Source organism: Mustelus asterias, chromosome 23, assembly GCF_964213995.1.
Source record: "Mustelus asterias chromosome 23, sMusAst1.hap1.1, whole genome shotgun sequence".
NCBI classification, from domain to species: Eukaryota; Metazoa; Chordata; class Chondrichthyes; order Carcharhiniformes; family Triakidae; genus Mustelus; species Mustelus asterias.
This window is the reverse complement of record NC_135823.1, coordinates 29,277,046-29,303,768: the sequence shown is the minus strand read 5'-3', so window position 1 is coordinate 29,303,768 and position 26,723 is coordinate 29,277,046. Positions and strand designations below refer to the sequence as shown.

At 40.1% G+C, this 26,723-nt stretch overlaps 1 protein-coding gene across 3 annotated transcripts in view; it reads right to left on the bottom strand.

The window, feature by feature from the left end:
* lmf1 (lipase maturation factor 1) overlaps nucleotides 1-26,723 on the bottom strand; it is a 577,648-nt gene that overhangs the window by 516,441 nt on the left and 34,484 nt on the right. Inside the window, exon 2 of one of the 3 annotated variants that reach the window (XM_078240187.1) lies at nucleotides 3,274-3,374. The exons of the other annotated variants lie outside the window; for them this stretch is intronic. The gene's annotated coding sequence lies outside the window, so the exon portion shown is untranslated. The remainder of the gene's footprint in view (nucleotides 1-3,273; nucleotides 3,375-26,723) is intronic. 3 annotated transcript variants of the gene reach the window in all.

Below are 26,723 nucleotides of genomic sequence, written 5' to 3'. Positions count from 1 at the left end.
TAAACAAAGACGTGCATTGTGTTCTTACATTATCCAACCCCAGACCAGGATGTTATCAAAGAAGATTTTGCAGGATTGTCCTGCAAAGAGTTGCTCCATTCACTGTGACAACCTCCCTGCCAGTGGAGATCCCATAGGACATGCGGAGGAAATGGTATCTGCCTACTGGAGGAGACATGAATGCAGTGGATTTTAAGGTTTTTTCATCCAACAGGGTTTGCCAAAACCCACACTTCGCACCCAAGATGCTGAAGACTTCATTATTGGGCATGTCAGCTATAACCCGTTCAACCATCGTCATGGGGTGATGAGGTCTGCACAGTGCCTTGTGAACTGGGTCAATGCAGATCCTGACCGTGCTGTATTTCATTACTGCAGCCACCATTGCTGAAACCAACTTTGTGGCCTTGTCTATGTGGGCGATGACACCCAATGTTGTCATTCGATCCAGCTCATCGACTACTTTCAGCTTCAGCATTGTGGGAACTCTTCCTGGAGCACAGACTGCGGGTGGAATTGAGTCATCTAGCCTCATATGATATATTACAGGTAGCTTCCCAATGTGATGATACTGTGCCTCTGTGAGGTTTTTTTTATGTTTCTTGTGAGCAGTATTTGGAGTTTAGCTCTGGTTTATGGTGCTGATTTGTCCGCTCTGGGTGGCCCACATGCTGAGAGTGCAGAAGAATCGTTGATTCTGGATAGTGTGGTGTTTTTTTTTTATCTGAGCTGGTGCATTTTTTGTTTGTTTTTGTTTCTTCCCAAGGTTTTGGAGTGGGATTTGGTTGGGTTGATTGACAAGAGATGGTCGTGTGAGTGGGTGGAGCTAGGCTTTCAGGGAAAAGACAGGTTTAGCTGTTTGCTCGGGTCTGTAAGGTGCAGTGGCTCTTCTCTCCCTCTGAAGATTGCTGTTTGGGACATGCTAGAAAATAGGTATCTCTCTCCAGAAGTGCTAAAGGACTATAAGACTGCTAAAGCGTACTAGCATGTAAGCCCTGTGTGTTTTTGCTAACTTGTTTTGAAGAGAAGTTTGAGTCTATGAGGATTATTGCTTAAATTGGAACTAATAGAGATAGGCTAGCAGTTAAGAATTATATCTGGTCATGTTTAAGCATTTCAAATGGTAAAAGTTACAGTAATTATTTTTGTTATAGTTAAATAAAGTTTGTTTTGATACAAACTTCCTGGTGGATCAATAGAATCACACCTGGAGCGAAACACCTTATTCTCACACTAATGCCAAATCAAAAATAGTTGGAGTTTAATCTAACTTCTTAATATATCTTGGTGTTTTTGATCTTGTCCCTAACACCAGTAATATTGCAGTTGCATAGGTCTTTACATTCTATCATTTCTGGAGTGTGTACATCTGGACCAAGGTGGATTAGCCCTCGTGTTTTGCTTTCCCGATGACCCAAAAATCAGCTTTACATTTTGGTCAATGATATGAAACTGCCCTGTGTGCAAGGGAGGGTGGCCACACCTTCTATATGGACAGTTTGTCCACAATATGCCATGAGGTCTACCTCAGTGTTAAAATCTGGTACAATATATAGATCGATTTCCCGCAGCAACTGCCTGGACAGAATGTTGCACTCTGCTTCAGTGTCGCTCTTTACATTTATTTTTACATTGCTTTGGGCAATGTTTAACATGGTGAAAATTTCACCCTTCCCCATGAGGGAGTCGACATTCTCACAGTCGAGTGTTTTTGGAGGTTTAATGCTTTGGTTATGCTGATTGAGCTCCAATTCATTTATCCTGTTCATACACCGAACCCTGCTGCAATGTGGCTGGCGGCACAGGCAGGCTGCTGTGGTTTGGATTTGCAACATTTCGCAAAATGGGTCCATTTGTTACAGCGTTTATAAAACTTCAAACATGTATTTCTGCTGCGAGTTGAGGTATGGCATCTCTTGTACTGCAAAAAGCTCTGTTTCTCACTTATATCTTTATTGCTTCTTTCTGACTGCTCATTCGACTTCAGGAAGCGTAAAGGAGAACATGCCCCTGTCTACATCAATGGGGCTGAAGTAGAAAGGGTCGAGAGCTTCATGTTTTTAGGTGTCCAGATCACCAACAGCCTGTCCTGGTCCCCCAATGCCAATGCTATAGTTAAGAAAGCCCACCAACACCTCTACTTTCTCAGAAGACTAAGGAAATTTGGCATGTCAGCTACGACTCTCACCAACTTTTACAGATGCACCATAGAAAACATTCTTTCTGGTTGTATCACAGCTTGGTATGGCTCCTGGTCTGTCCAAGACCACAAGGAACTACAAAAGGTTGTGAATGTAGCCCAATCCATCACGCAAACCAGCCTCCCATCCATAATTAAGGACCCCACGCACCCCGGACATTCTCTTTTCCACCTTCTCCCTTCGGGAAAAAGATACAAAAGTCTGAGGTCACATACCAACCGACTCAAGAACAGCTTTTTCCCTGCTGCTGTCAGACTTTTGAATGGACTTACCTTGCATTAAGTTGATCTTTCTCTACACCCTAGCTATGACTGAAACACTACATTCTGCACTCTCTTGTTTCCTTCTCTATGAACGGTATGTTTTGTCTGTGTAGCGCTCAAGAAACAATACTTTTCACTGTATGTTAATACATGTGGCAATAATAAATCAAATCAAATCAAGATGTTGACCGCAGATTCCAGAGTTAAATCTGTGAAGAAGCTGCTTGAGGACAACATCACTATGGATCCCACACACACTGCGATCTCTCACAAGGTCATTGGCAAGGGTGCCAAACATGCCTTTTGCTAGGACTTTGAGAGTCGCTGTATACAATTGAATAGATTCGTCAAATTTTTGGTTGGTAGTGTATGTGTCTATCCAATATAATGTTCTTTACTGGCATGCATATGTGCTCAAACTTTTTAGCAATATCTCAGGGTTCTCCATCTCTTCCTCCATTTGAAAAACCAAAGACACAAATTTCTCGACTGCCTCGGGGCTTGCTAAATTGAAAAGAGCGTATGCCTGTACTGTCTTTGATTTGTCTCGCTAGATATGCCACCCTCTCTCAAAGTTTGTCCAGTCTTCTGTGATATTTTCATCAAACACGAGTGCATCAATGTGGTGATGTCCCTGTGCCACTCTGCCAACTCCTGGCACCAAGTAGAAGTACTGGATTGCAATAACTGGCAATCAGGGACCAACAACAAGAGATTTATTCATACTACTAAGCAGCCCTTACAGGCTGCTTGTCTGCCCGTGTCCGGGGGAGAACTCCTGTGCTCCCAACACATGACAACATTTGTACCTGCGTCTTCCCAGCATCCACGTGACCACCCAGAGGCTTCGTGTATGTAATTATTTCATACTGGTTAATTTGTCCATTAAACTTCAAATCACTTTTTTCCACTGTAAAGTCAAAGCAAGGGAAAATAAAATTAACACACCAAATGCCTGTGAAACCTGAAAAATTGATGGGTAAAAGTCTCAATAAGTCAAACAAGCACCGAGCAACCTAGTCCGTCTCGAGAAGCCTTGCAACCATTAGCATGTGGAGCTGTCTTCTTTGGGTGTGGGGGGCGGTGTTGCATATTTAAAATGACGCAAAAGAAAAAGATTTCTGGAGTTTCGTTTCTCCTGCACCCCACAGTGAGGAGGAATTTTTGTAGAGCACATGTTTTGGTGTGTTAGTGTTGGGAAGTCTCTTTTTCGGAGAGGTGGGCTATATTTTAAAAAGCAGTATCAACAGGGAGGAAGAAGTCAAGATTTGGCCAGGGTAACTCCAACCAGATGCAAATGGCAAACCAAAACTACCTCATTCATCTACAACACAGGTACCTAAAAATCATACAAGAATATGGTTCCGCATAGGCACCCAGAGATAATTTGAGAAGAACCCACATTTTAAGAAAAGGAAAATTACTGATTATCCTCATAAAAATGTATGGGTTTTACTGAACACAAATTTGTATATCTAAATTAAAGATGTTTTTATTTCATCATTTATACTTTTGATAGCATATCTATCAAAAAAAAGGACTTACTTCAGTTTGGTGGTTCTTTGTCCAACTAAAAAATTATTCATAGCCAATCATGTCTTGCTGTAGGAATCACATATTTGTACCTTTCAGTCAATCTGAGCATTTTTTTGTGCCTCTGCAGAGTCTGGAATTTTAACAAGGCTCTCTTGAACACAATTTGTCTTCATCCTCTACCAATCATCACCTCCTCCACACATATATACATAGCTAAATAACTTGAAGGAAAAATATAAAATAATGATCCTGTATAAAGAAAGGGCCTTTTACAGAAAGTGTTTAATTGTCACTGACATTTACTTAAAAAGAGTTAAAATTGCATTAACATAATCTAAGTCAACTAATCTTGCTGTACTTAGTTCATTATTTTGGAATTATTACTGTCAACAAATCTCATCCAGGAATACCAGATAAGTAAATGCATGGAAACAATAACCAAACCATTTGAATAAATCAAAAACATACCAAACCTGACATGATGACAAATGGGATGCACATTTTATACATTAAACCTGATGGGGTTGACTTTCTCATGTATAAATCAACATGTACTAACTAGGACTGGGATAAATCAGAGCCTCTGCAGAGGAGACTTTATCAAAAACGTACTATATGCTTTGGGGGTTGCAGGAGAAGTGATAACATTTAGCAGTAACGCAAATGTTATAAATGCAAAGTACTGTACAATAATGTATCAATTATTTCTTGCGAAAATACATTGGGTTATTGCTCCAGACCAACATAGCCACAATTGCTGTGTGAGCAGGAAAGATTTTACACCACTGGTTACATGTCAACAAGGGTGTTAGATCACCTTGCAATTATGGATTAAGAACTGGACTAAGAACCCAAAGGTCATCAGTTCAAATCTCAGCACTGTGATCTGTGAAACAAAAATCAACAAAATGGATCATTTGTGGGTTAGTCGTGAAAATGTGCCAAGAATTCTCTAATCAGCCCTACCTGGTCTGTCTGGCACCTGATTCCAGTTCCCCAATTCCCTTAGGGCAGTTAGGGATCATAAATACTACAGTACCTTGTTAGTGTCATCTACATCCCAAGAACAAAATTTAAATAACAGCAAGTTGCTGAGCAGGAAGCCAGCATTCCTGCAGTATTCATGAAGTCCAAACCTGGAAATTTCAGGTGGAAAAAGATTGTCATTAGGTAGGCCATTCTGTATATTCATGTATGTTTCGCTTTTGACTGCATTTTACATTAGATTGAATAGTTCCTTACAATGTGTCAAAATGCCAAGTATGATTACCTTTGACCCGGAAACTGTATATTAGGAACTTTTGTAAATTTTTGAAAACGTCTAAGGAATTTGTAATTGTTTTCAAGGATGTTTGAAATGCTTGCATTGGTTGTAAAGAGCTCAATTGTCATTTTCTCAAATAATAAGAAATACTGATTCATGTGACCTTGTCAATCCTTGACCTGGGAGCAGCACCAACAGGAAGGCAGCTAATATACAGAAACCCTGTGGACAGAGAAAGAGTGGAAAAACAGAGAAGGCACATTTACAAGGAGCTGGTTGTGTAATACAGTTAAAAAGAACGGAAAACTGAAAACCGGGTTGGAGCAGAGAACATAAATTAGAAATTCTATGGCTATGCCTCAGCCAACCACATTGTTCAATAAAGTTTATTAAAGGAGTCAGATAAAAGAGTCTCTGGGGAATCTATGCCATCCGGATTGTTGTGAATCTAGCCAAAGAGGTTCTGTAGAATTTGCTGTTTGGAATATAGGCTCAGGCCCCTCAAGCCAACTCCACAATTTAACTGGATTATGGCTGATCTTCTACCTCAAAGTCATCTTCCTGCACTTTCCACATATCTCATAAATGTCATTGGTCTCTGGGAGACTCAGATGTCAGAGTCGAGCTACTTTTGCAAGTAACTCAAGCGCCAAATCCATTAAGTGGGTGATTCTGCATTCTGGAGGACCAGTGGGAGAGACTGCAAGATTGTACATAGTGCAACAATTCTGCAGGGGGTGATGCAAATACTTGGAATTTCATGAGATATTCTTGTGTTGTGAAAATGTATAATTTTGCAATTCATATGTTTTAAGAATATAACTTTTTAGTTTGGGGATTGACATTTAGGGCGGCACGATGGCACAGATGCCTCACAGTGCCAGGGACCTGGGTTCAAATCTGACCTCGGGTCACTGTGTGGAGTTTGCATGTTTTCCCCATGCCTGTGTGGGTTTCCTCCGGGTGCTCTGGTTTCCTCCCAAAGGTGTGCGAGTTAGGTTGATTGGCCATGCTAAATTGCCCCTTAGTATCAGGGGAATTAGCAAGGTAAATACCTGGGGTTATAGGGATAGGGCCCAGGTGGGATTGTTGTTGGTGCAGACTCGATGGGCCAAAAGGCTTCCTTCTGCTCTGTAGGGATTCTATGATTTTTAAATGTAAGTTGATGGAAGCAATTGGTGAGAAGCTGATAAACCTAAAATAATTGCAATTCAAAGGTGGCCACAGAGTAGCAAGTACAACACTGGATATTAATATGAACATTTAATAATGAGTGAACGTAAAAAGCATCATTGTTTCATCTACAATAAAGAAATGTCCCTAACTCCCCATAACCATCGATGCACTGGTAGTTTGAATTTTGTTTCAAAAGTTAATGATCTCTCTCAAGATCATAACAGCTGTACCTGCTATTCCACATGCAATTTGTTGTTCACACTGGGCATCATTCACCTGTTATATCATGTTTTATTTATGTTGATTCTGATTAGTGTTGAAGTAAAAGCAATAAAAAGTGGAATCTTGTTGGTAATTTCCTTATTTGAGGGTCATTCATTACATTTGGTTATTTTGGTTTGTTTCCCCATTGGGATTGTAACAAAATTAAATACGCAAACTCTGTCAAGAGTGGAGTTAGGAACATAACCATTCAACATCCACACCAGTTTGGCTGTCTCTGCATTGAATTTACCAAATGCCACATACCAAAATACTACAGCAGGACTGTCCAAACATTTTATCTTTGGAGGCTGCTTACTTGCCATGGTATCACATGACCTCACTTAAAGTTTGAATCTATGTTCCCACTGATTTGCATTTACAGTATTTCAAACCACAGATACTAATAGATTTTGGTGATCATAAATCACGCAAAAGCTAAGTACAAATCTCTATGGTAACTGAACTGCTGTTCACCCAAAATCTCTTGTCACATGACATTCTCTGAATCACTTTGTACTCAAAAGCGACCTGGGTGCATCGTTTGGAATTCTGTATGCTTTGTTGATTCCTGAATGCTGGATTATTGTCACAAATCCGACTTTCCCCAGTTTGTTATCCCTGAATGTGATGGGTTACATTGAGCTCTGAATCCAGGTCACTTGTGCAAATTAGCAACGCTGGGTAAACACCAATCTTTGGGGCACTCCCCTCTGTCTTGCCCCCCTCTCCAACTATGATATTACTCCTCAACCAGTACCGTGTTACTTCCATTCCTTTAGCCACATCTTATTGATTCCTCAGATTTTCTTTGAATTCTCACTACCTTATAAATTGGCAAAAGCACAACATGAAGCATTTATATTATTGAAGATTTGACAAGGAAACATCGAATGGTTTAGAAGTGCTGTTTAGTGCCAGATCTATTACTTACAAAGACTGATAATCAGTGTTCATAATTTTTAATCCAAAAGTTTCTATCAGGGACAAATCAATATTAAGTGGCATAAACCTAATCTGGTTATTGCTCCTTAAGAGTGATGGAATGGAATTAGAAACGGTTGTGTTTAAACCTAGGATTGGGTGGCAGTGATCATAGGTACATGTCTGAGACTTTGAGTCCAATTTTGAAGCCAGAGTTCAGCCTCAGTGCATAAAACAGTGCCAATTGTTTCAGTTTGGTACTCTAGTTACTAAATCACCAATGTTCAAGAGTGCATCTTTGTGGACAGAGCTCATAGTGAAAGCATTTACATCAGAATAAAGGTAGTGCAAGAGTTAAACAACCAATCTGGAAACATTTAATGGGAATGTCCATTACCTAGGCCAGCACCAAGCTGGGTTTCTTTTAGTAATTGCTTCCTTAAGGCACAACTTTTAGCACTAATAGGTTTTATTAAAACTTCCAATTGGGTCAGTAAACCCCTCATTATGCTGTTTTTACAGCATGAAATTAAAGGAGAAGAAGAGGTGAAAGGTCAAAACTAGAATTTGACACAGAACTACTCTCCAAAGGTGATGTTATGATTAGAAACACAAGGGTTCAACTGGCCAGGCCACATAAACATCCGACTCCATCACTGCAAACGCAAAAAAAAACCTGACAGCATGAAATATTAACCGATGCTTCCTTCTGACATGTTGCTGCTGCAAAAAAGCACTATGATCTGCTCCTTAAAATGAAAATAAATTTAAAATAATTGAAATAAATATATCCAAGATGTTGATTTCAATAAAGTGCACTTTTCTTCAAATTTCCAAGCAATATACCTCAACTGTAACATGTTGGTCAACATGCAAGCCAATCTGGTAACAGGTTAATTGTAGGAAACAGAGACTTGGCACAGACCCAAGGAATGTTGAAACTCCAAAACAAGCCAGAGAGAGTCGACACAAAATCATGCCCATAATTGCTCAACAGGTAAGACAATAATCTTGACTTTACCCACAGTAAGGTAGTACTAGTGGAAGTTGGATAGTTGATAGCACTCCAAATCACTGCACAAAAATGTAGGTAAAGGGCTGAAATCAATGTTTCAAATGCACATGTAGACACGCTTGGAAAATGATCCAATGAAATACTTCATGAAAATCTTCATTCTAAGCATGAAACATTTCTCATCATTCACTTCAGCAAATAAAGTACGAGTACTTGCTTCTGCAGCAATGGAGTTATCTTACACGATTGTACCAGAAACATAGTCTTGTTCATTCTCTGCCAGCTTTAAAGGATTCATGTAAACCAGACTGTGGGGTTACTTTTGTCAGTAATGCTTCTCTCAAAGTTCATGAGCCAGAATACAGTCTATGTCAGATTGCCAACCTATAGTTTCCCAAGACAGGTGATAAAAGTCAGAAGCAAGATTTATATTGGCACAGAAAAGGTAATTGCCCATCATTTTCCTCCAGCTGTCTCATGAATCTGACATAAATTGCTCTGGACATGAAACACAGGAGCTGAAATTGGCTATTCAAGCTTTACCAACAGTTAGATTATCGCTGATTTATATCTCAACTCCATTTACCCATCTTTGCTCCATATGCCTTCAAACGGTTACCTAACAAACAACAATCAGCCTCACAATTGAAAATTTCAACTGATCCAACGGCCACAGCGTTCTGGGGGACAAGCGTGCCAGATTCCCATTAGCCTTTGGAAAATGCACTTCTCGGCCTATGTCTCATTTTAGGATTGTGTCCTCTTGTTCTCAATTCCCCACTGGAGGAAACACCTATTTGTGAATCATTTAACTTGAATTCACACTTTAAAAATCAATTGCTGGGCCAAATTTGAAGATTAGAGGAAGTTAATGTAAGTAGGTTCTTGATCTTTAATTCCCAAATTAATTATATGCATGTCCTTAGTATGACAAACCTATGCAAATAAACCATCGCAGTCATCTAGGTTTAAACAATTCAGTTGATGTGTCCAACAGACCCCAATCTCAAATGCCACATGAACAAAAAAACACAACTTCAAAACGAGGTGGTCACTGATGTCATGTCGGTCCCTGTATTAATGCAATGGTCAACTTCAGAATTAAACTTCCATGGCTAACACAGCAGCACAGAATGCCAAATAACTAATTATTCTGCAGGTGATTCCAATTAAAATAAAAATAACTTCGTAGCACACATAATATGAAACATAGTACTTTTAAAACTTAATTATTTTATGCTGATTGTGCACATCCATAAATTTTCCACTTGAATACTGCTGAAAAGAGAGCTGTGTTGCCAAAGGTTTTCATCTTGCACTCATCAGGACAAATGCAAGCATGCCAAATTTCATAGAATCGCAACAAGTTATACTACAAAAAGAGTGGTTTTCAAGCCAACTCTGATTGGCTGAGGTGTGGCCATGGTGAAAGCACTTGCTGAACAATTGTAAGTGTGCTGATAGCTACACTAACAACCAATTTAAGATAAACAGTTGAGCTTGTAACATGGATCAGTGTTTTGCATTCACACGCGATTTCACTCTCTCTGCAAACAAAGCCTCGCACCTTTTTAAATTACCCAGGAGCTTGCGGAGCCAAAATTTCCCTGTTACTTTCTCCATGACAATGCCTCAGCCAGAGTCAACTTTGCCAAACAACCCATGCCCTTTTTTTCCTAATTCCTTGTGATCTTTTGAAATTTAGCATTCTTAGGTTTGTTTTGGGGAATGCAAGATGAAAAGCTTTAATGTGCACCTCTTTTCAGCAATTTTGTTTTACACTGTATTACTGCACCAAATTCAAATCAAGTGTTCTATCAGATATTCCAGAATTAAGCAAATTATGTATTTGCATAGGCCCTAAAAATGTGACAGTAGACAGGAGCAACCCACTGAGTACAATAAAATTATTATAAAAGCAAACTATTTCTGGAAGCTACACAGTGGGGCCTGTTACCTTGGTGCACTAATGTTGTCGTAGTGCGATCAAGCTTAGACCCAGTTGTGTGGTCAAACTCCAATCAGCTCCCTGTTCAATAAAAATTAAAGGAGATTAGTTCATCGTGCTCTCTTGCAGTTCCTCGGGTCAGGCTCCAAGCAACACTGGTAGTGTCTCAGTGAGCAGGCCAGTTATTCTCTTTTCTGACACGTGATCTGAGAAAATCAAAAGCATTAGCTAGTATCATAGAAACCCTACAGTGCAGAAAGAGGCCATTGGGCCCATCGAGTCTGCACCGACCACAATCCCACCCAGGCCCTATCCCCATATTCCTACATATTTACCCGCTAATCCCTCTAACCTTTGCATCTCAGGACACGAAGGGGCAATTTTAGCATGGCCAATCAACCTAACCCGCACATCTTTGGACTGTGGGAGGAAACCGGAGCACCCGGAGGAAACCCACGCAGACACGAGGAGAATGTGCAAACTCCACACAGACAGTGACCCAAGCCGGGAATCAAACCCGGGTCCCTGGAGCTGTGAAGCAGCAGTGCTAACCACTGTGCTACCGTGCCGCCCAAGAAAGTTAGGACAAATTTCATATTATTGAAAGAAACAAAAATACATTGCTGAAGGTGGTACATTATTACTTGTGACATTAATACTGTAGTATTGTCACTTCAGTCGATGTGCTAATATCATAGAAGAGTGAAGGCAATGTATAGTTTTGTGAAGACAAGGCAAAAACAACATTAAATACAATTTATTTAATTAGCTGTTGAAGCCATATCACAGAAGACATTGCAACCTTCAGTCCTCGTGCACAGGGTCAGCTCCTAGTACAAAAGCTACACTTTGGTTAATGATGTAAATACTGCAAAATACAAATTCATAGCTGTGAAAACAATTAATCCTTTCATCAATTAGTGTTGTCCCTAATTAAAGTAACACTGAGGTCTCCAACTTTCTCTGCTCTAATCAGAATGGAATAGGAAGTAATATACATGTTCTCTTTATCCTTTGCTTGTAAAAGTAACATTAATATATTGTTTCCTGTGGCCTACACACCTTAGCCTTGGATTTAAGTTTTATTCCTCCCAGTACGAATCCCTAAGAAAATTAATTATGAACATAAATCGTCTGTTGGTTCTAAATTACTTGACAATTAACCCAGCAATGTTTCAAGCTAGAGGATCCGCCTGGGAATAAGCCTGATTGATTGTGGTGCTGATGGCAAAATTTGTCGGAGCCAGCAGAACTAATAATTAGACAGTTATTGATTTCAGAGGTGATGGTAGGAGTGGTGAGCTGACAGTAAACAGAACCAGATAACAGGCTAAGGACAAAAATCTCCCACTGACAGACCATTCATCAGACTCCTCAATGGGGCAGAAACCCATTATGCACACGGTTGAGTGCAGAATGTAGGCAAGATTATTTTCATTCAAAGAAAAGAAAGGTGCATTCTTCTAACAAATATTGTTGACAGTTTCAAACAGCTATTTTTGAAGTTCCTTTGTAACTAATATTCTTGAACACGTTACCACATTCTTAACAATGAGCTTTCTCATTACCATATTTTGATTACCAGATGAGCACTTCTCATAGCCAACTCATTGCTGGACCAATCGAAAACTCACTTCATTGTGCTGTGGTTTTCCTGCAGTTCTTATTTTTTTTGAGGGGACTAACCTCACACCTTATATTTTTATGAAATATATATATAATATAGGTATCCTCACGGCGATTGCTAAAATTATAAAACTGGACAAATGGCTGAAGCCATGTCTGTCTGTGACTCTCAAACAAAGGAAGCTACCTAGCAGTATCAAAGAAAGCTGCACATCGTTATCTCTGAAGATACGCTAACAACCTCTTGCGGGCTACAGAGACCAAATTCAAAGAAAACTATACGAAGACCATCTGCATTCCGTAACCCAGATTTGGCCAACCAGCCATATATCCAATAATATTGCCTTGCAGAACTGCAAGCTCAGTCTGTTGTTTACCAACCTCATGGAAGAGGGGCTCTGCACAGATTGGCCCCATCTACTCTGTTTCTGCTGCAACTTCTCTACCATCGCTAACAAGACAGATTCATTTCTGTGTGCCTATCTCATCATCTGAAGACAATTACCAGAAAAGTGAATAATCCAGCATTAATTTTCAGCCTGCCAACTTCCATGAAACAATACCTCATTGGACATTGACCCTGGACTTTGGAACCCATGTGAAAGACCATTTATTTTCTCTGTGGTCTTGGAACTATAAGTATTTCTTTTCTCTATCCCTCTTTTACTGTATGAATGCAAATCTTTCTTTTACTGTGTTTTGGTAGTGTACAAATAAACTTTGCCGTCATCCTATCTCAAGTTTGCGGGGGGTCATTAATAGAAATTGGATAACACCAAAGCCAAAGGGCTGGGAAATACATCACTGCTTATAATGGGGGAAGCAAATATTGACAGACCGGTGGCAAGAAGAAAGATTAGTGCTGTATAAATTAATCCCCTTCCTACCCATAACACTTTGCTTCAAAATTTCCTCTTAAATTATGCAATGATTTCTTCCTCAACCACCGCCTTTGGCAAAGCGTTCCATCTCCCAACAACTGAAGACATTTTTCCACAATCTCCCTCCTCACTTCTTAATCACGGTCTTAAATTGACAACCCGTCACTTCAAATAAAGAAAGCATTTTTTTCCAATTCGCCCCACCAAGTCTCATCCTGATGTTAAATGTCTCCAATAAATTTCCTCTTAACCTTCCGAGCTGTTGTGAAAAAATCCCAATATCACATGTATCCTCATAATTGTATATTTCATGCATTTTCCTGCTGGATCTACAAAGTGCTTTAATGCCCTCGTTGAACGGGAACAGAGATGATCAATCTTTAATTTGATTCCAATGTGAATAATCTGTACTTCCAACATATTAATATAGAAATCTGACCTTGTTACATATGTTTTAGATAAAAATGAAATTATCTAGCCCAAGGACTAGTTTCTTGAGACGCTTGGGCCTCAATCTTGGAGCACAGAAATTGCTTTCCTTTCCCACTTGGTGCTTGAAAACTGGCCTAACAGATATCTAGGCCAACAACTTTAAAAAGTCTATCCAAGTCATTCACTTGTACCAAGAGCAACAGTTTTCTTTGAGTAAAGTGATTTATCAAGTAAGGAATAAATTAGGGTTTACAACAAGGAACATCCTAATGGTATTATTCCACTCAGTTGTCAGCACCTATTAAGCGAAAGCAAGCTTAGTTTCTATCATTCAAACAAGAAATACAAATAGTCTGACCAAATGTTCTAGTGTAACAGATAAAGTTAGTCAAGGCCAACATTTTTTCACAAGTTGTAGATATCTCATCGATAGTCTCCTCTACCTCTCTTCACGATTGATATCTGAAGTAATCAAAAATAGACTCAATTCAGTTGGAATTCAGTGCACCTCATATCTCTATAAATAATTCTGATAGCTTGTGGAGTCACATCTTGCAGAAAAAAATGAGATAAGCAAAACCTTAGCAATCTCCTCTTGCGTAGCAAAATGACATAATAGATATTTGACAAATGTTGCTGATGGATCAATATACAATGTTAGCCACCAACCACATTTGAGGACTGGCCAGTTAACTTGGAATTTTATAGGAAATATGAAACAACGAAAATGCAAAGCATAGCTCAATTATCTCCCCACATGGCAAATGCAGAAGAGTGGAGAGAGCATGGAGGAAAGAGGAAGCTAGAAGAGAACAGCAAGGCATCACAAGAAAGAACTGAAGCAATCTGTGTCCATAGGCAGCAAGACCTGGACAACATTCAGGCTTGGGTTGATAAATGGCAAGTGACATTTGCATCACACAAGCGTAAGATAATGACCATCTCCAACAAGAGCAAATCTCCCCTCGACATTCAACAGCAATACAATTGCCAAATCCATCCTATCAACATCCTGAGATTACCATTGACCAGAAACTAAACTGTAACAGCCATACAAATATTGTGACAACAATAGCAGATCAGACGCTGGAAATTCTGCAGCAACTAACTCACTTCCTGACCTCAAAGCCAGTCTACCATTTACAAGGCACAGGTTAGGATTCACCCACTTGCCTGGCCACTCAGTTAAAAAGGACAAGGGCAGCAAATGCATCAATACATCACTACTTGCAAGTTCCCCTCAGAGCTACATACCATCCTGACTTGGAAATATATTGCTGCTCCTTAACTGTCGCTGGGTCAAAATCATGCAACACCCTCCCTAACAGCACTGTGGATGCACCTATACCATGTGGACTGCAACGGTTCAAGAAGACAGCTCATCATTGCCTTCTCAAGGGCAGTTAAGGATGGGCAATAAATACTGGCCTAGCCAGCAACACCCACATCCCGTCAAATAATTTAAAAATCGAGTTCCAAAAAAAAAAATTCAATTCACATCTTCTAGTAAAAGAAATAACTACACACATTACTGAAGGAACACTGCATAATCAGGGATCAAACGTATGTTATGGGTCTCAAAGCAGCTTTTAAACAAAGACCTCAATACAGAGCTTATAATAGTTGGAAGTCATTTTTAACCATGGCTACCCAGAATATATTCAGCATCCATTTTCCTTTTTACTAGTTTTAACTTTATATATTTTAATTGTTTCATTGCTCCACTGGCTCTTTATATCAATATTTATTGACCTTAATCACAAATGAATGTTTTCTTTAAATTCATCTCCTTCCATGTATCAACTGGGCAAAAGGACTTAAAAGGAATGCATTCTGGAAGACACAACCTAAAAATAGCAGGTCTCAGACCTCAGATCAGTGGAAATTCTTGACCCTTGATAGTGGAGTATTCAGTTCAAGTTGTGTGTTAGTACAGCTGCTCCTCACTTGCAGATAATCAGTCTACCTTTTTTGTTTCAAGTGATTTGATTATATAATTATATCCTGATGGGCAATTTATATTATCTCCAACAGTTTCATCAAGGCGGAAGATTCAACTTACAAAGGATTTCGGTAAATTACAACATTTATCAAGTTTGCTCCAACAACTTTCAAAGGTTCACTTTCAAAATTCACAGAAACATCCATAAACACCAGTAATTTGGAGGCGATTGGTAGCACATGATTTTCTTTTGGAGAAGAAAAAGTCCAGCAGGTCCATACTATCAAGCGTACACAATCACCTTCTCACCACAGTCTTCAACCCCTTCTTGCTCCAGTAGTGCATATCATTGGTTTTTTTTAATTCACTGAAACGATTTACCTCACTGACAACTTTGTAAAATTATCTTATGAAACTATGAGCAAAGTGAAGTTCTTGCACCTAAGTTAGTGATTTCCAACTTTTAACCTGGTATTGAATGATTCGACATTAAGAATTAGAATGGATCAATGCTGATAACCTAATACATTATCACGATTCTTGATCTTTGTCAAAATCAGGTATAAGAGTCTCATGACAAAAAAAATACCATGGATGCTGCAAAACTGAAATAAAAACTGAAAATATTGGAAATACCGAGCAGGCCTGGCAACATCTATGGCAAGATAAACAGAGTTATGTTTCAGCTTGATAATCTTTCAGTAAGTTGGGCAAAAATACTCTCTTCATTTGCATAATTTGTGGTAGAACGACTGAATAGATGTACATATACATGTAGACTTAGCTTAAGATGTTACAATTTAGTATCTTTCTTCATTTGTTCATGGGATGTGGGCATCACTGACAGGACCAATATTTACTGCCCATCCCCAATTGCTTAAGGTGCCCTTGAGTCACTTTTTTGGACCACTGCAAACCATGTAGATATGCCCATAGTGTCAATGTATTAGCAATTGTAGATGTAGTGCCAATTAAGCAGCCCGCTTAATTGGCACTACATCTACAAACATTCAATCCCTCCACCACTGACGCTCAGTAGCAGCAGTGTGTACTATCTACAAGATGCACTGCAACAATTCACCAAAGATCTTTTGACAGCATCTTCCAAACCCACGACCACTTCCATCTGGAAGGACAAGGGCAGCAGATAAATGGGAACACCACCACCTGCAAGTTCCCCTCCAAGCCACTCACCATCCTGACTTGGAAATATATCGCCGTTCCTTCGCAGTCGCTCGGACAAAATCTTGGAATTCCCTCCCCAATGGCATTGTGGGTCAATCCACAGAACATGGACTGCAGCGATTCAAGGAGGCAGCTCCCCACCACCTTCTCAAGGGCACCTAGGGATGGGCAATAAATGCTGGCCAGCCAGCGATGCCCATGTCCCACAAATGAATAAAAAAATGTTTGCATCATTAAGCCAAGTGCATTGTTAAACAGGTAGTGATCATTGCCTCAGCTGAAAGATTGGCTAATTGACATGCCTTATCTGATCAGCTTGGATCTTGTTTGTCTCTCTTGTGAGGATCATGAATTGAATTCTGTGATAACCCCCATGATTTGCATGGGGTAATCAGTAATTGACCTCCCAGTTGGGTTCGTTGAATACAAGCTCCCTGTGGATTGGTAATTAGCCAACCAGGTGGAGCTTGTATACCGAGTTCTGTATAAAGCAAGACCCTGAGAGGATCCTTTAACCTTTTAGCCCCAACCAGGGCTTCGTGTGTTCACCACAGGCTTATGGTTATTGTTTATTTTCATTTTGTGCAATAAAAGTACGGTTCCTTCAAAGCTGATTCCTGCAGTTATTATAGATTCAATTTGAATTTGAATTTGGATTTTGGAGTGAGCAAGCAATGAATTTGGGTTTCGCCAGTCCACTCTGAGCATTGACTTTGTAACCTGAAGGATGGAGATTGGCTAATTGACCAATTCTCCTACTAATGCCAACAACCGTATATGAAAGGGAAGGAACAGTCACAGGCAAATGTTTGAAATTGAAGGTCTTACAATCCATAGTACTAAATTCAATCATTTCAACAAGCACAGATTTCATAATAAAGAACAAAATTTAAGCAGAGCTTTGAGACCTGACATTGACAACAGCAATAATTCCAAAGTGATGCAGATGCACCTTAATGGGCTAATAACAACAGAGGGGGAAAAGACAATACATGGACGCAGGTGGAACAGTAGGGTGTTGAGCTGTTGTAAGAATAAATTCTCTCAAGGTAAAAGACAAGCATCAGACTTATTCCTTCACCATATACTATTATTTAACACATAGAGCTCCAGGGTTTTGATCTAATGACACTCAAAAAGCAGCGATACATTTCCAAATGAGAATGGTGTGTGACTTGGATGGGACTTGGTGGTTATTTCCATGTGCCTGCGACTCTTGATCTGGGTAGTAGAGATTGTGGGCTCAAAAGGTGCTGATGAAGGAGCCTTGGTGAGTTGCTGCAATGCATTTGGTACACACTTCTACCGCTGTGTGCCAGTGTGGAGGGAGTGAGTGTTTAAAATGATGGATAGCGTTCCATTCAAGCAGACTGCTTTCTTCTCAATGAGTCAAGTTTCTTGACTGTTGTGGAATGGCATTCGCCCAGGCAAATGGAGAATATTCCATCACACTGCAGGGGAGGACTTTTCTGGTCGCATCTGCCTGAGATCAATGGATATTTAAATAGTCTGTAGAATTTTCTTTCCTACCACGATGGACAGGATCAGAAAGTTTACCCTAGATTTGTGCCTTGTAGCGGTTTAAGCTGCATTGCTGTAATATGATGTAAATGCAAACTTGTATTCTCCAAGATGGTGTATGCTGGCAAAATGAGCTATATGCTGTTAATGATAAAACATAGAATTTCCCTTCTGGTATACATTTACACTTTTTGCCAATTCTTATCTTTTGTACTGATGTATTGGACTCTTCCTTCACTGAGGATGGAGATATTTGTGGAACCTCCTCCTCCAGTGAGTTGTTTAATTCTCCATTACCATACATGTCTGGATGTGGCAGGATGACTGAGCTGTTCCATTAGTTGTAGAATCACTTTGCTCTGTCTAATCGTTTGCTGCTTATATATTTGGCATAGCAAACGGTTGTGTGTTGTAGCTTCACCAGGTTGACACTTCATTCTTAGTTCAGCTTGGTGCTGCTCCTGGCATGCCCTTCTGCACTCTTCTTTGAACCAGGGCTGGTTTCCTGGCTTGGTAGTAATGATGAAGTGGGGATATATGGAGTCATGAAGTTAGATTGTGGTTGAGCATAATTCTGCTGCTAATGGCCCTCACTGCCTCATGGGATGCCCAGTCTTGAGTTGCTAGATCTGTTCAAAATCTATCCCATTTAGCACGATGGTGGTGGCACACAGCATGATGGAAGGTATCCTCAATGTGAAAACATGAATTCATCTCTAAAAGGACTGTGCAGTGAAGCCCTCCCCACCCACAGTAATTTCTGTGCCCTTGCCAACCTCAACTGATAAATTAGCTGAGGGGGGAAACAGTGCATAGTAATCAGCAATGTCAATGTTTTACCTGAAGCCATGTGATCCACTACCCCAGAGCGTGGTGGATGCCGGGACTTTGAGTAAATTTAAGGAAGAGGTGGACAGATTTTTAATTAGTAAAGGTTTAAAGGGCTATGGTGAACGGGCAGGTAAGTGCAGTTGAGGCTGAGACATCAGCCATGATCGGAGCAGGCTCATGGGGCTGAATTACCTACTCCTAGTTCTTATGATTTTTTTGATCAGGAGTTAATGCCAAGGACTCGCGAGGTAATTCTCACCTGTGTATCATTGTGCCGCCATCTCTGCTGCATGAGACAGAACATATCCAGGGACAGTGGTGGTGTTTTCCAGGGCATTCGCTGTAAGGTATGATTCCCTGAGTATGACTGTCAGTCTGAGATAGCTCTCCCAATTTTGGCATAAGCTCCCAGATTTAAGCATGGATGATACTGCAGAGTCAACAGGGTTGAATTATTTCTGTTAAGGACAGCAGGGTTCCTTCCCTGAAGGACACTAGCGAACCAGATAGATTTATCCAACAATCAACAATGATCATCATCTGCCATGGTGGGATTTGAACCCAGATTCCCAGAGCATCTCCAGTTTACCAGTCCAGTGACAATACCACTATGCCATTGCCTCCCCTTGGTGTGGATTCCCCAGTAATTTGTTGTGGAAGTGTTGCTACATGCTGACGTGCCACTCATCTAGCTGATCAAATAAAACACTCATATCCCATAGTCCTGTACCGACCTGCATAATTTCTATTATTTGAACAGCCTCCCAAATGACAATATCTTAAGAGCATTAAGATTTTATTGGAGAGTCTCCCTTCTCCAATTACAGGGCACAGAAAATGGCCATAAGAAACTACAGAAGATGCCTGATAATGAATAGTGCAGATAAATAAATACCTTTTCACAGCAAGGTACTCAACCCCTCAAGGAACAGAGTCCATAAATATCAGGGAAGACAGATTAACACTCATTAACAGACTATCATATGATGTAATTAATTCTTTGGATGTGCATCATTATTTGAATAATCTTTAACACATAATACGCAACAGTTGGAGTGTAACTGAAACGGATAAATCAGTGTTTAATAATCAAGGTTCCTTTCAGTATCTAAGGCCTCAAACAAAATGAATGAACATGTTTTACCAAGTGTAGTCTGGTCATTAGGCAAACACAGCTTTTATGAATCAGTCGCATTAATTGCTTTTACATCCACTGAAGTGCCAGATAGCTATTAACACACAATGTGGACTATTCAATTATTCACCATTAGAGCAACTGATATTCTTCATAAAGATCATTAAGTAATGGCTTAGAAATTGTAAAATAAAACCATACTCTTTCTACTGTATCAATACCGTATAATCTTCAAAATGTCTGAAATTTCATCCACTTACCAAACGAGTACCTGGAAAACAAAAACAGACAATGGTATCTGTAACAAAATCATCAAATTCAATTTTCAATACATAAAAAATGTTTTTAAAAGGTTAAGTGCAGTAAGGTTTTCGACCATCCTGTTAAAATGAAAATAACAAGCAATAGTCAATTACAAAATCTTATTGCTAATTGGGGTCCATGGTTTGAAAAAATATTGGTGTCATGGCGTGATGTGATGAAGGCTCTCATCCACGACATGATAGGTTTACAACCTCGAGTGTGGCATAGTGGGGGTAGAAAGCAAGCAAAGTCAAGCCTTTTGTCCAAACAATGGGAGGGCAAATGTGAATCCAGTAACCATTCTATTTTTTTGGGCAGCTGTACTGCATCTTTAGCAGAGGTAATAGTGCAAAATTCTAGCCCCACCTTCTCAGCCAAGGAAGTTGTGTGGCTACAAGAGGAAATATGCACATTAAAAGTTGCAATGACATCTGGGGCAAAGACATGCAGAAACATGTGTTCAAAACATCAATAATTTGATCACTCAATTACTGCCTTGTGGTATCCTGTAGATGAGACATTAGGAATAAATCTAATAGCTTAAACATCAAACTGCGCATTCTAACACAAGTTAAAGCTGAATCTTTACCACTCCCAAAATAAAGAAAACACATCACTTTAACCAAATGAAATGTTAGGAAGCAAATACAATTACATCAACTTTCAAAGTTAAGTCATGAGGACTCAGTTACAATTTGGAAATTGGAAAAGATACTTCTACTCCCAGCACAGAAGTGCATATTTACTACTAGCCCATGCTTCCAGCAAAAAAAGTGACCTTATGCACAATGTTATGAGGGACAGTGGGCCAAACAGTGAACAGCAAATCATTTGACTGATCAATTAAATACAGGAAATTGGATAGCTTCCGATTTTACTGCATGCCTTGCATCTCTACCAATGTTAAGCAAATACTGCTCTCACAGACCATATTCCTCGGACCACAACTACGAATCAAATGTGTCAAATAAAATTACAAGAGAAAACATCAAATTAGAAAACTTTAGTTAAGAAGTCCCTGTTTCAAAATACCAATGTCTCAAAACCTAGATGATCTTGGAAGTCATGATCTTCATTTAGACCAGGTGGCCGTGAGAGTGAATATACATGAAATCAGTCTCGTACATAATGTTCCAGAAGCTCCAGCTCATTAGCTGCCTAGCAAAGCAGAGATCTGCTAAAGATACTACGCTATGGGAAAATACTCGTACTTCCTTTTTACTTTCTACGTCCTAACTGGGATGAATGAATGGGACACAATATGAACTTTCTAATTATTAACGATTCTAACGACCAAAGCAATGTTCAAAAAAACAAAAAAAAACTACCAAGCAGGTTTTCCCATAAAACAGGATCTCTGAAACAATGGGTAAATAACCTTTCCCCCACTAAGCTGGCCAGCTTGTCAGAATCAGGCAAGTTCATTTGAAATGACATTAGCCAATGCATATCCCCCAGAGGTAAAAAAAAAAGGCAGCCTCCAGAACATAAATGAGAATGCCGGTCGCAAGACCGCTAATCAACAAATTCTCCAAACAAATATTAAAAATCAACTTAATTCTAAAAAACACAACCCTCCAATTCTCTGCAAGTCTAAATTAGCTTTCATTCCCCCTCAGGACACTTAAGGAAATTCAGTTATCCATTTTTGTTGAATGGTACAGGGCATAACCTATAATGTAAAGTAACTGTTTAAATTTTATTGGCATATTAGGATGCATCATCAAGCAACAGTAATTTCTCTATCCTCCCCACCGACAACACTGCCAATTCGATCAACAGATCCAAATCAGCCAAAGGCATTATGTAACATAGTCAAGTTATCTCATGAGCAGTGCAATATGGGGTTGCACGGTGGCACAGTAGATAGCACTGCTGCTTCACAGCTCTAGGGATGTGCCAGGTAAGTGGATTGGCGACACTAAATTGCCGCTTAGTGTGCCAAGATGTAAAGGATTTGCATGCATTAGCCATGATAAATGAGTGGGGTCACAGGGATAGGGCAGGGGGAGAAGGCCTGAGTAAGGTACTCTGTCAGTGTGTCAATACAGACTCGATGGGCTGAATGGCCTCCTTCTGCACTGTTGGGATTCTGTGATTCTCAAAGGACAATTAGAAGTATCCAATTGTATAGTTTGTTGATGGGGAAAGTAATTAATATCTTCCAATGACACCTTCAACACTGAAGCATTAACAGAGCCAAGTTCTGAAATTAAAAGCTAACATATGCAGCAGAAAATCTCAGAATTTTTTGCATCTGCTCTAAGATGCTGTAGAGGCAAGAAGCTGTTTCAAATATATAACTAAGATGGCAAAGAAGAATTTTCAGAAGGAAAAGTGGCAATCCATAAATATCTCATAATACTTGCCTGGGAAATGGATGTTAGTCAGGTGAACATATTCCGTTCACTCACCATCAACCAGCAAATCCAGGTACTTATAGTTACCAATACACCTCTCACATTAATCAGAGGGCAGTTGTAATAGTTTGTTGGCACGGATTCCATTTTCTTCTCCAATCACTGTCTCGTTCAGAACAAGCCTGCTTGACCTCGGCATCTGACTTAATCTGGAGCTGCGGTTCACCCCATCCCACGATCCCCAGCCTTGCCATTACAAAACCGCCTACTTTCACCTCCGTAACATCACTAATCATTCACCACATCTTGGCCCATCCATTGATGAACCCTTCATTCCTTCTCCCATCCTTCACTCTTCATAAACTTGGAGACTTGGCGCACCCACAACTCTGCTGTCCATAACTTATTCCATCAGGTCCTATTTGCCCATTACTGCTGTTGCATATGCTTTCCTAAGGTAGCTTGGAATATAGAGAGAAATGGTTTTGTGGTCACCGTCAAAGTCTCTCTCACTCCGGGCGAGATTCCAGTAGAAGTCAGTCACTAGTTCCCTGGTGAAATTAAACCTTTGATGATATATTTTTTTCTCCTAAGTAGGTGTGTCTAGACTACTTTCTGCCCTATCAGGATCAGTAAGAAGTCTCACAACACCAGGTTAAAGTCCAACAGGTTTATCTGGAATCACAAGCTTTCGGAGCGCTGCTCCCTCACTAGGTGAGTCCACTCACTGATGAAGGAGCAGCGCTCTTACTGTGCCCACCCCAGTCCAACGGCGGCATCTCCACATCAGAATCAGCATATTGAATTTGACCAGACTATGCAGGTCTCAGCTCCACATGAATTCTATGTCCCCTAGTTTGCATATAGCACAGTGACTGAAATGATAGATTTGTGACCACATCTATCCACTATTCTGGTTGATCCTAAGAGGAAAACAAATATTTGGGTTTAGATCTACTGGTGGAATTGTTTTTAAATAAATGAAAAAGAACTATTTAAATAAATAAAGAATGACATCATCCCAACAACAACCTAAATGGCTACAGGGGAGGTCCCAGAGGATTGGAGAATAGTCAATGTTGTTCCTTTGTTTAAGAAGGGTAGCAAGAATAATCCAGGTAATTACAGGCGGGTGAGCCTTACATCAGTGGTAGGGAAATTATTGGAGAGGATTCTTTGAGACAAGATTTATTCCCACTTGGAAAAAAGTGGATGTATTAATGAGAGGCAACATGGTTTTGTGAAGGGGAGGTCGTGTCTCACGAACTTGATCGAGTTTTTCGAGGAAGTGACGAAGATGATTGATGAGAGTAGGGCAGTGGATGTTGTCTACATGGACTTCAGTAAGGCCTTTGACAAGATCCCTCATGGCAGACTGGTACAGAAGGTGAAGTCAGATGGGATCAGAGGTGAGCTGGCAAGGTGGATACAAAACTGGCTCGGTCCCGGTACCAGTCCAACGTCGGTCAAAGAAGACAGAGGGTAGCAGTGGAAGGGTGCATTTCTGAATGGAGGGCTGTGACAAGTGGTATTCCCCAGGGATCAGTGCTGGGACCTTTGCTGTTTGTAATATATATAAATGATTTGGAGGAAAACGTAACTGGATTGATTAGTAAGTTTGCAGACGACACAAAATTAAGCGGTGTTGTAATTGAGAGACCAGAGAGTGTGTCTCTTTCTAGACAGTGCTTTTAACTCCCTGTATCTAGTTATCTTTGGGGAAAAGGAAACCTGCAAAGCTCACCTTTTATTTAAGTTTTTTTAAGTCTATTTTCTTGCTCTTTGCGGATAGCGATGAGGACCATCAGAGCATATAGCAGGATATAGATCAGTTGGAGTCTTGGAGGGAGAGATGGCAGATGGAGTTTAATCTGGACAAATGCGAGGTAATGCATTTTGGAAGGTCTAATACAGATAGGAAATATACAGTAAATGGCAGAACCCTTAGGAGTATTGATAGGCAAAGGGATCTGGGTTTACAGGTACACAGGTCACTGAAAGTGACAATACAGCTGGAGAAGGTAGTCAAGAAGGCATACGGCATGCTTGCCTTCATCGGTTGGGGTATTGAGTTTAAAAATTGGCAAGTCATGTTGCAGCTTTATAGAACCTTAGTGAGGCTGCATTTGGAATATAGTGTTCAATTCTGGTCACCACACTACCAGAAGGATGTGGAGGCTTTGGAGAGGGTACAGAAAAGATTTACCAGGATGTTGCCTGGTATGGAGGGCATTAGCTATGAGGAGAGGGTGGAGAAACTTGGTTTGTTCTCACTGGAGCGACGGAGGTTGAGGGGAGACCTGATAGAAGCCTACAAGATTATGAGAGGCATGGACAGAGTGGATAGTCAGAAGCTTTTTCCCAGGGTGGAAGAGTCAATTACTAGGGGGCATAGGTTTAAGGTGCGAGGGGCAAGTTTTAAAAGAGATGTACGAGGCAGGTTTTTTTGCACAGAGTGTGATGGGTGCCTGGAACTCGTTGCCGGGGGAGGTAGTGGAAGCGGATACGGTAGTGACTTTTAAGGGGTGTCTTGACAAGTACATGAATGAGATGGGAATAGAGGGATATGGTCCCTGGAAGCGTAGGGGGTTTTTAGTTAAGTCGGGCAGCATGGTCAGTGCAGTCTTGGAGGGCCGAAGGGCCTGTTCCTGTGCTGTAATTTTCTTTGTTCTTTGACATATTTACCATCCTTCCAAACAACCAAATCCACAATGGTTAAAATGTCACTGTTAAGAAAGGTACAGTCACATAAAAGTCATGTAACTTTGAATTAACAAAGCCAATTTCTCCAGAGTACATCATAACCAAAATCAGATGAAAAAGTAACAACCAGGTTTTACGTGCATCATTCAACTCAGGATTTAATTTCAGCTAACCCTTGTGTACATTATAAATGCCCAATAATGTCTGCATTCCAATTTCTATTAATTCTTGAAATTTTTGGTTCTCAGTTTTACCAAGTCACAGAACAACTCGTCAGACCTCCACACTGCTAAACTTGTGAAAATACCCTGTAATTACTTTACTTTGGCAGGTTTATATGAATTGACTATGGTTCTTGTTTATAAAAACAGCATGTACACTGCAAGGTAATATTTCTCCAATTACCAGTGCCCTGGAGTTCTTCAGCAAGACCCTTCCTTCCGTCTCTATAATCAAATACCCTAGAGGAGAAAGCTTCCTCTGCATTTCTTTTTCCTTCCTAGCAATATGGACAGTGTAATTACAGAGTTTAGGAACCCAGTTTGGAGAACTGCAACCACAACAAAGAGAATGCTGAAACCAGACAAGTGGTTTCATTTACCACCATTCCAGCTTATTTCCTCCCCTACGACTGTTGCAGAATATTTAGGTTTGGCACCAACTAAAAACAGCTGTCGAAGATGTAAATTATTTTTCCTTTGTCTAATGATGGTCTTTCGTTACATGCTTTACATAAAGCAAAAGTTTTTTTTTCAAATTTTCCTTTAAAAAATCACCTTTTAATCCACTGGAATAGTTTATTTAATGACCTTCTGTGAGCCATTCCAACACACGGGGTGATTATTTTCACAACTTTTAGTTTTTAACAAGGGCATTGAGGCCTGTAATAATTACGAGGCATCCTAAATAGCTTTAACCTTTTGCCCTTACCCCCTAATAAGTGCTTCAAATGTCAATCTGTTTTTGACAGAGAGTACCCTGAAGAGGGCAAATGGTTAAATGTTCAAAAACCATTTAAACCCACTCCCCCCCTCCCCCCCCCCCCCCCCCCAACCCTACACCCCTCAGTTATTGTGCCAATTTAAGCTGGAGTATGCAGAGATCCAGGTCAATTATTGAGCACAGTACTGGTGTAGTGCAGGCATCTCGATCATAATTTTACATATAGATTCAGATTCAAAACAACATGGTCTCAGATAAAATAGCAAACAAGTCT